This window comes from Somniosus microcephalus, unplaced genomic scaffold (assembly GCF_052327205.1).
Source record: "Somniosus microcephalus isolate GS21.2 unplaced genomic scaffold, FLI_Smic_1.0 unresolved_chr1, whole genome shotgun sequence".
Lineage (NCBI taxonomy): Eukaryota > Metazoa > Chordata > Chondrichthyes > Squaliformes > Somniosidae > Somniosus > Somniosus microcephalus.
The window spans coordinates 101,645,974-101,660,833 of record NW_028225179.1 but is presented as its reverse complement, the minus strand read 5'-3'; the positions used below and the strand labels follow the sequence as shown (position 1 = coordinate 101,660,833).

Here is a 14,860-nt window from a genome sequence, read left to right as displayed (position 1 = left end):
AGCTTTCCAGCATCTGCAGTACTTTCTTTTTGTATATAAAATAGCCTGTTCTCTCGTTGGTTCCATGATATATTGTTTGAGGAATCTGTCCCGAATGCATTCCATGAACTCATCCTCCAGACTACCTCTGCCAATTTGATTTGTCCAGTCGGTATGAAGATTAAAGTCCCACAAGATTATTGCATTACCTTTGTTGCAAGCTCCAACTACTTCTTGATTAATTTTCTTTGCTTGACCAACTTCCAAGGTGAGGTATTACATTTTGGTAAGAAGAATTAGCAGCCATATATTACTTGCAAAATAAGAATCTAAAAGGGGTAGAGGGGCAACGGGATCATGGAGTACAAATACACAAGCCATTAAGAGTTCCTATGCAGGTCAATAATGCCATAACAAAAGCAAACCAAAAACTAGGATTTACTGCTAGGGGGCTTGAATTGGAAACTGGAGAAGTTATGCTCAACTTATTTCGAACAATGATTGGACCACACTTGCACTGCTGTGTACAGTTGTGGTTGTCATGTTATAACAAAGGATATAGAGGCACTGGAGACGGCGCAAAAAAATACAAGGATGATACCAGATCCGCGAGGTTATACATATCAGGTAACGGTGGACAGGCTGGGACTCCTCTCTTTTGAAAGGAGAAGCATGAGGAGTTACATAATAGAGGTCTTTGCAATGATTAAATGTTTTGCTGGAGCAGACATAGCGTGTTACTACTTGTAGGGAAAACTAAAGGCCATCACCATAAGATAGTCACCATGAAATAATAATAGAGAATTCAGAAGAAACTTCATTACCCCAAGAGTGGCGAAGATAAGGAACATGCTATAGGGGAGTACTGGAGGCGAATATTATAGTTGCATTTCAGGGAAAGCTAGCCAAGCATATCAGGGTGAAGGGTATAGAGGGTTATGCTGATGGATGCAGATGAGGCAGGATCAGAAGAGGCTCGAGTGGAGCATAAACGCTGACATGGTCTGGTCCGACCGAATGGCCTATTTCTGTGCTGCGTATTATATTGCCTGTATTTTCTGCTCAGAAGTTTCCCATGGATGTAAGCCTCCGACCAGCAAAAATGATCCGCACTGACCTGAAGTCTCTGCACCCTAGGCAGCGTATGATGTCACACTGCCCAAGAGCACAGCGTGCGCGCAGCCCTGGGCTTCGATCGGAGGGGCGAGCCGCCCTCAAGAGCTGTCAACATTTATATTTGCATAGGCTACGCCCCAAATTTTTTAACTCTTCAGAGGCGATCAACTCTGAAAGAAGCTGTGAATCTCAATGGTAAGTTCCTACTTTATCGTTTTTTTTAAATTTTGTAAACTTTTAGAAACTTTTAAAAACGTTTACATGGATTTAAAGAATCTTAAATAGTTTTAAAGAGATTTCAAGCAATTTAATATGTTCTTAAAAGCCGTGAAAACAATTTCATTAATTTTAGTTAATCAGCAGAGTGAAATGGAAGGACCAAGCACAATTTGCATGATTAAGATAGCTCAGCATTTCACTGACGATGACATCAGCACACTCCTCAATGAGGCTGAAGTGAATCGCCTGTGGATCATTGGGAATGAGAAGTCCAGTGCACCGCACAAAGGACGGATGGCAGGTTGGACAGAAGTTGCCCAGGCTGTCAGCACAGACTCCACCATTCCACGGACAGTGGAACAATGCTGCAAAAAAATTAATGATTTGATGTGATCTGCCAAGTTTTGTACAGTTATTAGAAATGTGAACTGTAACATTTGTTTAAATTTAACTGAAATATTTTTTATTAATATCATATGCATGCGTGTTCTAAAGTGACTTAATTATCCAGGCATCTGAGTTGTCATAAAATTATATGGCTTTGGGATTAGCTCTGGGTCATCCATTGTCCTCTTATTTTTACGCCACAGCTTTGAGAAATTTCAAATAATGAAAAGACTCTGTCTGCAAAGCAGCATGTGTTCCTGTCTCAAAGGCAGGTAGGTGGTCTCTGTAGGAAAATCTGATGTTTCATTTTATTTTCTATTTTCATTTTAGAGTCAAATTGTTAACAATGCCAGCGAGCGTTGGTGGTGTCATTCTGAGGGAGTTATCAGAGCAAGAGGGAATGGTCACGCAATTGCTTGGAATCGGTAGTGGCTGTTCAGTGTCTGGTGCCCAATCAGACATTGTGGTAAGGACAGGTGAGTTGGTCTGTCCAGCTGTATGTTTGAAAATGTTATGTGTGTGTTGAATATCAGCTTCTGATGTGAAAGATCGTGCTTCACCTTTGTAAATGTTTATTGTTTCCTTCCCACGGGTGGGCAGCTTCCTTCTCACACATGGGATGAACTATGTGTTGAGTCTGCGGCTGCAGAGGCCATTGGGGGAGAGGTTACAGATGCAGTGGGAGCAGTAAGTGAAGTGGTGGAGGAAGAGTAGGAGGATGAATTTGTGCAGTGTCTGTTAGTGGAAGTGTAGGGTATGGTCCCTGGGTGGCTGCAGTGCACCTCTCCATCTCCTGGCCCCTCTGGCTCTGTGCCAGGCACAGATGACTGTCGTTCCACAGCCAGACACCAACCTGATACAGCAGAGCAGGTGGGAGATGCAGCAATACGTTCAACGCAACGGAATTATATAGAAACTCAGTTGCAACACTTTGAAGGGTTGAGTCAAGATATGCGTACTCTTCTTTGGAAGAAACTTGACTCTCTTGCCTCTATCAGGCAGGGCATTGATGTTGTTGTTAAAGATGTTACTGTGGCGGAGCCACTGAATGACTCTGGGCAACTGTATATAATTCCCTTTAACGATGTTCTAACACCAGCCTAAGCCTGTACCATTGTGTTAGACATTACTATGTTTTGTATATAGTGTTGGTATGTACGAGGTGTGGCCCCTTTAAGAACGCTGGAAAACGCGTGCTAACGCGATGACGTCACATTGCAAGTCACGTGGCCGCCCAAGCACGGGAAAATGTGATGACGTCACGATGCAATCCACGGGACTGCCGAGGCAGTCCTCGTGGAACCGCCGTTGAGTAAAGACCTGTTTGATTGCTCTCCTGTATTGATCTCAGCAAGCTGTTTGAATTCGTTTAGTCTTACATTAAAGACCTGTTTGATTAATCTCCTGACTCGACCTCAGTTATTAATTCCTACATTGGTGACACCGTTTTTTGTGAAGTTTTCACAAAAGAAGAACACAGCATGGAGGCAAATGCCATTTCGCTTAAGCTACCGCAGTTCTGGGAGCAGCAAGCGACCTCGTGGTTCATTCAGGTTGAGGCCCAGTACGCCTGAGGAACATCGATGCGGATCAGACCAAATATCTTTATGTGGTCTCCGCACTCGACAGCTCTGCTGCCTATCGGATCATCAGCCTCCTCGAAAACCCTCCAACGGAGCGCAAGTATGAAACCCTCAAAGCGCGGTTGCTGCAAGTTTTCGGGCTCACAAAATCCGAGCGCACCCGATGATTACTCGCTATGACCAGGCTCAGGGACTCCAAGCCTTCGGAGTTGATGAGCCAAATGCTCACACTCCTGGGCTCAGAACCGGAATGCTTGCTATTCCGTGAAATATTCCTCAGCCAACTGCCTGAAGAGGTGCAAGCTGCCCTGGCCAGATCTGAAGTTGAAGACTGCGCAGCACTTGCTGCAGTGGCGGACAAAATTTTTGCAGTAACGCAGCAGCACTGCGCCGCCACGAGGCGCCCATCCCCCACGGACACCGCCCCAACTCGTCAGCCTGCTGGGCTGTGTTTCTACCACGCGCAGTTCGGCGTGGAGGCGAGATGTTGCCGCCCTCCCTGCAGCATTCCCCCAAAAAATAAAACAACAACTGCGACCACCGAGGACCGGGTCTAACGGGAACCCCGCGGCCGTGTTGGCGATCAGCAATGCGGGCAAGTTGCTTTTCATCACCGATACTCTCTCCGGTCATCGTTTTTGTGCAACACCGGAGCACAGTGCAGCATTTTACCAGCGTCCGCCCTCGATGTGCAGACAGGGAATCACAGGCTCACCCTTGAAGCGGCCAATGGCGGAGCGATTTGGACGTTCGGCAGACAGCGAGTGCAGGTGTGCTTCGGGGGCCAATGTTTTCACTGGGAGTTTGTTACGGCCAAGGTTTCTCAACCAATTCTCAGCGCGGATTTCCTGTGCGCCAAAAGCCTCCTGGTCGACGTGAAGAAATGCCGGCTGATCAACATGGCAACTTTTAACTCTATTCCTTGTTAACGCAGTAACACTATGTCGCGCACCGTCGCCTGTGCTTTCCCAACTCCAGATGAGTTCGCTCGTCTGCTCGGCGAATTTCCCGACCTGACAAGACCCTTGTTCTCCTCCACAGCTATGAAACATGGTGTGGAACACCACATTACCACAAACGGCCCCCCGGTCTAGCATGGGCCCGGAGCCTGGAACCTGGCAAGATGGCAGTCGCAATGGTGGAGTTCGTGACCATGGAACGGTTAGGGTTTATTTGCCAGTCGAATAGTCCCTGGTCTTCACCCCTCCATATCGTCCCGAAGCCTGGCAGTGGATGTCGGCCATGCGGCGACTATCGATGCCTAAACGACGCCACCACTCGTGATCGGTACCCGATCCCCGACATCCAGGATTTCTCTGCCCATTTAGCAGGGAACAACATCTTCTTGAAAGTCGACCTCGTCCGGGGCTACAACCAGGTCCCAGTTCATCCGCAAGACGTCCAGAAGACCGCAGTCATCACCCCATTCAGTCTTTTCGAGTTTTTACAAACGCCGTTTGGGTTAAAGAATGCAGCCCAGGCTTTCCAACGCCTGATGGACCTCAAGTTCCTCTTCATCTACCTGGATGATATTCTAATTGCCAGTCCTACTAAAGAAGAATATATCTGTCACCTATGCACCCTTTTTCGATGCCTCAGCCAACACGGCCTGATTATCAACCCGGCCAAATGTCAGTTTGGCCTGCACCAAATTGATTTCCTGGGGCATCGCATCACCTCAGAGGGAACGGTTCCGTTGCAAGCGAAGGTAGCGGCGGTGACATCATTTCCACGCCTGCAAAACATAAAGGCCCTGCAGAAATTCCTAGGCATGGTAAACTTTTACCACCGTTTCATGCCTAAGGCAGCACTACTCATGCAGCCCCTGTATGAGGCCCTCAAGGGCAAGACAGGCAAGAACCCGTTGACTGGACAGATGACATGGCCCGAGCATTCGCCGACACCAAAAGCGCCTTTGCCAACGCTACCATGCTGGCGCACCCGCTGCCAGGAGCCACCATCGCCCTCACCACCGACGCGTCAGACAACGCCGTGCAGGAGCAGTGGGTGAACGGATCATGTGAGGAAGTGTACTTTTATATTACAAAATGGCTTCACAAGGTACAGAATAGAAAACACAAAATGGCTTCCGTAGATTAGTAATTGCTAGTTCTGCTGAAAAAGCAGAACTCTCCAATTAACAAAATGACCTCAACTGTTAATTAGAACAAAGACCTTCAAAGATAGATACTGCTAGCCTCCCTATCTCTTTCTCATAGCTAGATGAAGAAAGTCCTTGAGTCATGTATAAACCAAGATGGGGAGTCAGAGAAGAACAGAACTTATAGATTAGATAACCCCATCTGTAGGCATTCCTTTTGTTCCAGTCCCTTTTTATCCTTGATTACAGTTTGACTAACACTATAGTTTTCTTCTTACTAATTATGATCTCAGACTTCGATCATGTGATTCTGAAGGCTTGCTTTAACTATAAATATGTTACCTTGTGCCTATGGTCTTTGAAGTGGTCAGTGTAGCCATTGTCTACATGTCCACTTCCCTTGTATACTAGAACAAATAAAGTCTTCCTTTGATGATACTTTGTGTTTACAAAGTCTTACTCGGAAGTCGAGACTTCGACAGTCTTACTTGAAGGTTCCACCGAGATCGCTTGGTGCCTTTCGGTAAGTCATGGACAAAGACATCATGAATTTCTAGTGACAGATCCTGAATGGCCACAGTGATGTTTTATCACATAATAAGGATTTCTCATTAGATACTGAATTGGTGTAGTCTGTTTCTTCCGACGGGAGTACTGCAATCAAGTTAAGACTCGTGTTTTAGATTTGAGTTGAATCCTGTAACTTTTGCTTCTTTTATTTTAACGTTAAAAGGAGGAGGATACTGACGGCTCAGGTCTCAAAACTATTGGGCAAAGGAGACGCATCCCGGCCTAAAGATACCAGGTTGTGAAAGAGAGCGCTAAAAGTTAAACTGCGGTATCAAGGGTGGGTCCCTTGAGCCGGGGTTAAAGTCCCGCGGCAGAACGTATCGTTTGAGGATTGTCACTGTGTTTTAAAGATCTGTATTACCAGGCTCAGGATTAATCTCCTTTGAGATACCTTCTACAAGGGTTCAAGCCCCTCGCATTAAAGCATAAGGATTTTATATGAACATAGAGGTTAAGAAATATCGCAACCATTGTTTTCCGTTTCGTTTGCTGATTGTTGACAACATTAAGACAGAAGACTTTCACATTATAAGTTAAATGTCAAGGACCCAGCTTGTAGTGGCGTACAATGCAAACTAAGAATTGACTATTTGTTTAGTTTAGAGTATAAGATCAATGTCTGAGCATTCAGTCTGTTTGCCTGTTTGGGCTGTTGCATTACTTGTCATTTCTTTGAGTGTTGTTATTTCTTTTTATTGTTCATCACTTATGGTCCTTTGGACAGTCAATAATAGTCATAAGGGGGTAAAGGGCGAAACTTGCGATCTAGAAGAAGAGTGCCTAGTATAAATTAAGAACTAAAACTTTACTGAGACGGGAGCTTCACAGAGTAAGATCCCAGAAAAAGGGACTCCCGCTTTTTTTACATCTTTAACAACTATGGTCGAATGTCCACAAATGATTTATCTGAATGGTCTAAATGGACCAAGAAAGACAAACACCCGTTCCGAGCTACGGACAATAGTCCATGAGTTACCGGACCCCTCAGAGGACTTAGAAAAAGCAATTAATGAGCTCAAAAGCATCGTTATTTGCAATCAGCCCACTATTGTGGATGTCGACCAGCTACTCAGAGCTTGGTTAAAAGATTCCAAATACCACCTTTTAACAGATGGTCCAGGTAGTTTCAACCGTATTAACGAGCATAGAATAAATCAACACTGGAATCCTGAAACACTACCAACCGATGCATTCTGGACCAACTTATATACAACAATGCATGCTAAATTCCCAAGAAGAACTAAATGGACAAAAATAATTGAAACCACTCAGAAAAAGGACGAAGACGTTAAGGATTATATAGAAAGAATAGAAACAATTATGGGGCAACATTCTGGAATGACCAAAGAAAATTACCAGATCCCTTTAATTAATGCCCTTGTAAATGGTCTCAGAACAGAACTTAAAGAACCATTGACTTTAGTCTGCCTAGATTGGAGACATAAAACAACTCCTGAATTAACACAAATTCTGAAAGGAATTCAGGAGAGAAATGGAGACCAAAAGAGTAAGGTTCCCCTCTTAATGGAGCAGACAGCTCCCGCAGCTCCGACTGCCCAGACTACCATTTATTATCAGGGTCACTACAGAGGACGAGGCAGAGGGTATAACAGAGGTGGAATTAGAGGAAATAGTAGAGGAGGGACTGGCAGAGGCCAGTGGAATGGAAGAGGTGCAAACTCTCTGTGTTTTAACTGTGGTCAGATCGGACACTGGAAGTCCGACTGCCCGTTCCCCAAGCAGCAGAATCAAGGATGGGGAGGTGCCCCAAACAATGTAAATACCCAAGCCCAGGTTCACACTCGTCCGCAGGCAGGTTTTACAACAGGGAATCCGTGGGGAGGTCAAAATACGGAAGGACAATTCGGATACCCAGGGCAAAATTATTCAGCATGACGCGAAGAAACAGCCCCGAACGTTACCCACATTCTTCAATTACCTTCAGTATCACTAAATTCTAGCGATGAGCCATATTTATCCATAGAAATGCAGGGCCAGAGAGTCCCTTTTCTCGTTGACACAGGAGCCACAACCTCACTATTAACAAAGCAATACGCTAGCAGAACTCTGTGTACTGGAAAGAATGTCACATGTGTAGGACTTTCTGGCGTCTCACAGACTATGATGTGGTCACAACTATTAGAAATACAAGCAGACAATTTCTCTGGGCAGCATGCCTTTCTTCTATCAGGTGAAGCCCCCATGAACCTTTTAGGGAGAGATTTGCTGTGCAAAATGCAGGCAACTATAATTTGTTCAGAAAAGGACTGCAGGTGCACATCCCTACCGATAGATGTACTATGTGCCCTTTACAAAAATGCTCCCCTCCCATCGTCTACCAGTGTACAAACAAAAACCAAGAATTAAGCCACACATTAATGATGATTGTAGGAGCACTGCAATGTGTCTCAAGCACAGCCTCAGAGTACCAGAAGGATTTGAAATTAGACAGCTGGCACATGAATCTGCATTGCACTGTCTTTTATGAAGGCACGGGAAAAGACACGACTATAAAAGACTGTTACAAACCCTTTTTGGGGCCATAACTTCCTGTTTTTGCTTATTTTAGTACTCAATTGAATCCCGTTGCACGTGGCCTGCCTGGATGCCTGCCAATTCTAGCTGCTGCCTATTATGCTGTACAACAAGCTCAAGGTATCACGCTCAATCACCGGACTATTTTATTTGTGCCGCATTCAGTTGAGGTGCTATTGACAAAATGCGCCACTCAACATCTGATGTCAGCCCGCAGCATTAAATACGAGGTTGAATTCTTATGCAACTCTAATCTTCTAATTCAAAGATGTTCGGCCTTGAATCCAGCCATGCTGCTACCCACAGAAGAAGACGGAACTCCACATTGCTGTGAAACGATCACCCAATTGGTGACTAAGCCCCGAACAGATTTATCAGAAACTCCGATTTCCAATAGTGACTTAGCATACTACGTAGACGGGTCAGCCCTTAGGGATGACAAGGGATCACCTAGGGCTGGATATGCCATATCAGATGATCACTCGATTGTGGAGGCACTCTCACTACCTCAATCCTTTTCAGTGCAACAAGCAGAACTCGTCGCTCTTACAAGAGCTTGCATACTGGCTACTGATCAAACCGTTAATATTTATACCGACTCCAGGTATGCTTTTAGAGTTGCTCACGATTATGGACAGATCTGGAAATTAAGGGGATTTCTAACTTCCTCAGGTTCAACTATTAAGAATGCTGAACAAATCAATAATATTTTAAATGCTCTAATGTGTCCCACTAAGCTTTCAGTTATTAAACGTCAGGCTCATACAGGTAGTCAGGATTAGATATCACTGGGTAACGAACGATCAGACAGAGCTGCTAAGTCAGCAGCTTTGTCTAATACAGGGCCACACGTTTCAGCCTGTGTTCTGCGTCAACAGAAATCAGACAATGACCCACCTTCTATTAATGATGTTTTAGCCTTTCAGTCACAGGCTAACTCGGACGAAGTGTTAAGTTGGGCAAGGGATTCTTGCTTTAAAACGCCTGAAGGGGTATGGGTTCACCATGACGGCTGCATGGAGGCTCCAAAATCTTTACTCCCATGGATTGCCCGATGCGTTCATGTGTTCACGCATGCTGGCAAAGGGGGGATGGCAGACTATATTAATCAAACATGGTATGCACCAGGTATTTCGGCAATTGCAAAACAAATCAGCGAAAGGTGCACCACATGCCAGGAAATGAATCCAGGTAAAATAGAAAAAGTAGTCTGCCTCCCACCCGAATCCATCAGGCCCTTTTGTAAATTTACAAATGGATTTTATTGATTTACCTCCATGTCTAGGATTTAAGTATGTATTGGTAATTATAGATATGTTTTCAAGATGGGTCGAAGCCTTTCCATGTAAAAAGAACAATGCGGTAACAGTAGCAAAGTGTTTGTTAAAAGAAATCATACCAAGGTTTGGAATACCCATGCAGCTTTCAAGCGATAGGTGATCGCACTTCACTGGAACAATTGTAAAAGAACTATGTAAAGCTTTGTAGATTAATCAGCATTTTCACTGCAGTCATCATCCGCAATCCTCAGGACTGGTAGAAAGACATAATGGAGTGCTGAAGAATAAACTTTCTAAACTTTGCAATGAAACTGGACTTAAATGGGTCGAACTATTACCCTTAGCATTGATGATAATGCGAGCAGCAACTAACAGGACCAATGGACTGTCGCCACATGAGGTTGTCATGGGACGACCCCTAAGACTGCCATTCTCAGCACCATTTACGGTGAAACAAATGGACATTCATAAAATGGATGAGAATATGCTAAACTATTGCATCGCATTAACTAAATGTATTTCCAGCTTTCACCAACAGGTAAAGGAAGCTCAAACAGAACCAGCAGAAGGAAAGTGCCACAACTTGGAACCTGGAGATGACGTCTACGTAAAGGTTTTCAAAAGAAAGAACGGTCTGCAGCCACGCTTTGAAGGACCGTATCAGGTGCTCTTAACAACAAACACAGCCATAAAGGTCAAGGAAAGATCTTCCTGGATACACGCATCCCACTGCAAGAAGTCACCGAGTAGAGACAATTGAATTTTGAAAGACTTTAACAATGAAGACGTTACTTATCTTTTGTATACTAATCGGACTACTGAGTCTACCATGCCAGGGAGATGGGGAAAGATCCCGAAAGAAACGAGAATTACACGTGAATACTATTTTGTACATGTCTTACGAATATGCTAAAGCTGGTGGCAAATCTAGTTGTCGGGTCTGTGCCCATATACCTATTCACACTACGGGAGGGATTACGATTGAATAGGATAACATTTTAAGGGCTAGATTGGGAACAACAGGCTAGGGAAAAGAAAGAGGACCCCCACAGGTCAGGCATAAACTGTGCGGGTCACCACAACATTTTTAGTCCTCCTCTATAAGCTGTTTGTTCCCTATCTCCTTAAAAGGTGTTTAGTCACGCCCAGCCTGCAGGCTAACATAAGCTGCAGGAAATAGAATAAAACCTGCAGGCTAACATAAGCTGCAGGAGTATAAAGCAGACATATGCCCAAAATATATCAATAGACAATAAAGGCCCCGGCAATTAAATAGAGCACAGTGAATAAAGTAAAATCCTTAGGATTGGATTGTCCTAGTAAGGACAAAAGGGGGGAATGAAGAAGTGTACTTTTATATTACAAAATGGCTTCACAAGGTACAGAATAGAGAAAACAAAATGGCTTCACAAGGTACAGAATAGAAAACACAAAATGGCTTCCGTAGATTAGTAATTGCTAGTTCTGCTGAAAAAGCAGAATTCTCCAATTAACAAAATGACCTCAACTGTTAATAAGAACAAAGACCTTCAAAGATACATACTGCTATCCTCCCTATCTCTTTCTCATAGCTAGATGAAGAAAGTCCTTGAGTCATGTATAAACCAAGATGGGGAGTCAGAGAAGAACAGAACTTATAGATTAGATAACCCCATGTGTAGGCATTCCTTTTGTTCCAGTCCCTTTTTATCCTTGATTACAATTTGACTAACATTATATTTTTCTTGTTACTAATTATGATCTCAGACTTCGATCATGTGATTCTGAAAGCTTGCTTTAACTATAAATATGTTACCTTTTGCCTATGATCTTTGAAGTGGTCAGCCTAGCCATTGTCTACATGTCCACTTCCCTTGTATACAAGAACTAATAAAGTCTTCCTTTGACGATACCTTGCGTTTAAAGAGTCTTACTCGGAAGTCGAGACTTTGACACATGGCAGCCATTGGCATTCTTCAGTCGTCAACTACGGCAGAACGAGAGAGCATATTGCACGTTCGACCGGGAGTTGCTCGCCCTTTTTCTGGCCATCCGCCATTATCACTTCCTTCTGGAAGGACGTCCTTTCACCACCTTTGTGGACCATAAGCTTCTAGCCTTTGCCATGGCCAAGACCGCTGAACCGTGGTCATCCTGACAGCAACGTCAACTGAACTACATATCCAAATTCACCACGGATATGCAGCACGTGGCTGGTAAGGACAACCTGGTGGCAGACTGCCTCTCCCACGCGACCGTCAATACGGTTCATTTGGGCATCGATTATGCCCTCATGGCAGCGGACCAAGCCTCGGACCCAGAGGTCCAAGCCTACAAAACGACCATCACTGGCCTCCAGTTGCCATTCATTTCCACCTGGGTCGCCTGTTTCGGAGTGCCTGCAGATATTTCTTCAGACAGGGGACAGCAGTTTTCCTCCAAACTCTGGAAGGCAGTGGCCCAAGGACTCGGTGTCAAATTACACAGCACCACAGCCTACCACCCACAGGCGAACGGTCACTGTGAATGCTTCCACCGTTCACTGAAAGCAGCCCTGATGGCCAGCCTCCAGTACGCTGGATGGGCAGACAAGCTACAGTGGGTCCTGTTGGGCATTCGCACGGCCCCCAAAGAAGACCTTCACTCTTCATCAGCGGAGCTGGTGCACGGTCAGCCACTGCGCATTCCAAGGGATTTCCTACCAGCATCAACGAAGCCATGGGCCGCATCTGCCCAGCTTACTAGTCACCAGGAGGTGACCAGATGTTTCGCGCCGGTGCCCACTTTGCACCACGGGCTGCAGAGTTTGCACGTTCCCACGGAGCTTCACAAGGCTGAATATGTTTTTATTCGCCATGACGCTCATAGGGAAACACTCAAGGCCCCGTATACTGGTCCTTTCCACGTGTTAGATGCAGGGGACAAAGCCTTCATGGTAGATGTCGGTGGTAAACCGGACCACATTTCGGTCGAACGCTTAAAGCCAGCACATTTGGACCTCAACCGCCCCGTTGAGACAGCCCAACCACCGCGATGAGGTCGGCCACCCATCGCCATTACGGCAGACCAAGTGCAGCCACCCGCCAGACCGCCAGTTGACCAGCAGTCTCCGCCTTGAGAGTACAGGAGTCGTTCTGACAGGCTCGTCAGACCCCCTCACCGTTTGACTTTGTCCGTTAAAGCGTATTCTGGGGGGGCGCATGTGGATGAGCCACTGAATGACTCTCGGCAACTGTATATAATTCCCTTTAACGATGCTCTAACACCAGCCTAAGCCTGTACCATTGTGTTAGTCAATATTGTGTTTTTGATATAGTGTTGGTATGTATGGGGCGTGGCCCCTTTAAGAGCACGGGAAAACGCGGGCAAATGCGATGACGTCACGTCGCATGTCACGTGGCCACCCAAGCGCGGGAAAACGTGTTGATGTCACGACGCAATCCACGGGACTGCCGAGGCAGTCCTTGTGGAACCTCTGTTGAGTAAAGGCCTGTTTGATTGCTCTCCTGTATTGATCTCAGCAAGCTGTTTGAATTCGTTTAGTCTTACAATAAAGACCTGTTTGATTGATCTCCTGAGTCAACCTCAGTTATTAGTTAGGAATTCATCAATTCCTACATTACTATGGTGCTTAATCAAATACTATTGCAGTTGCAAAAAGCAGGCCATGTTACTATGGCGCTTAATCAGAATAACGAGGTTCTCATTCAACTATTGCAGTTGCAAGAAGCAGGTTCTGCTGCCATTACTTTGACTCCCGCAAAACCGCCCTTGCCTGCTCCCAGCACAGAAACAGTGCAAGCCCACGTGACAGCAGCTTCGACCATTATGACGGAAGCAAATTGTGCATTTCAGCAGCAGCAGCAGCCCTGTCACAAGCCAATTGCTGAAAGGCAAGAGATGGCACACATGACAGCAGCGGGCTCCATTCACGGGGAAGGGGAAAGCGCAGGAGACAGTAGGGAGTCATCTTTTGCACAAACCGCCTGCTTTGACCCTCAGGCACAGATGCGAGGGGGCATATTGTTCAATTATTTAATGTTTTGTTGTATTTAAATGTTGGCGTTTTTTTTACTGAAGTATATATTTGTGACCGAAGGTGTATGTCAGCGTTTCGTTTCAAATGTACAGTCTCTAGTCAGTTTGAAAAAAAAATCAGCTTTTTTATTAGCAACCAATTCAACATTACAACTGTTGGAAAATTAGAAAAATAGCTATTTTCTATCTTGAATGTTTTTATAGCACTAAGAAAATGAAAAAGTCACTTTAAACTGTTTATAAATTTTATCCAAAAATGTATCTTTGCAAATGTTTACAAAACAGAAAATAACTAGGTAACAATTAAAAGTTAATTACTGAGAACATCAAAACAGTACATCAAAAGTTTTTGATGCTGCAATAAAAGTTCACTGTTTCACTTTAAATTTTGTCTGTTCCCTGCTGGGGGAGGGGAGATACAAGGCGACACTCTCATCACCTCGTGAAGGTGTTGCCTACTAGCAGTTTCCAAGCAGCCTTGCTTTCGGCAGCACTTGGCTCCTCCGAGTTAGACCTGACGTCAGGCACTTTGGCATTGTCCTCCACTTCAGCATTGAGCTCCTCTGCAGTGTTAAGTGTCAATCTGTCCCGCAAAGCACAACAGGCCACCATAATCCTTGACACTTTCAGTGGAGAATACTGCAAGGTCCCCCGTGACCTGTCCAGTCACCGGAAGCGTGATTTTTGAATCCCGATTGTCCTCTCCACCATTGCTGTGTGGACAGTGTGCCTGGTTGTGTCTCACTTGAGCCTCATTATTGGTCTTGCTGTAGGGAGTCATCAGCCACGGTTTTAGTGGGCCACCATTGTTGCCCAATATCCATGCGGATCCTGGAGGCAATGTGCTGATGGTGCCACATCAGTCATGAGCACTTCCCCGGTGATCTGCCTTCACGTTTAGGATCCTGAGTTGCGCAGCACAGACTATCATAACATTTAATGAATGAAAGACCTTCCTGGTGATGGATGTCACAGGGTCATCAATTTTGCCTTCAATGCAACATGGTTTCATCGACGGCCACAATCTCTTTTGGGAATCCAGCAGTGCTCTAAAATGCAAGGGCCCTCTGCTT

At 45.1% G+C, this 14,860-nt stretch overlaps 1 pseudogene; it reads left to right on the top strand.

The window, feature by feature from the left end:
• Positions 1 to 6,197, top strand: part of LOC147095663 (zinc-binding protein A33-like) — a 171,880-nt pseudogene extending 165,683 nt beyond the window's left edge.
• Positions 6,198 to 14,860: the final 8,663 nt, after the last annotated feature.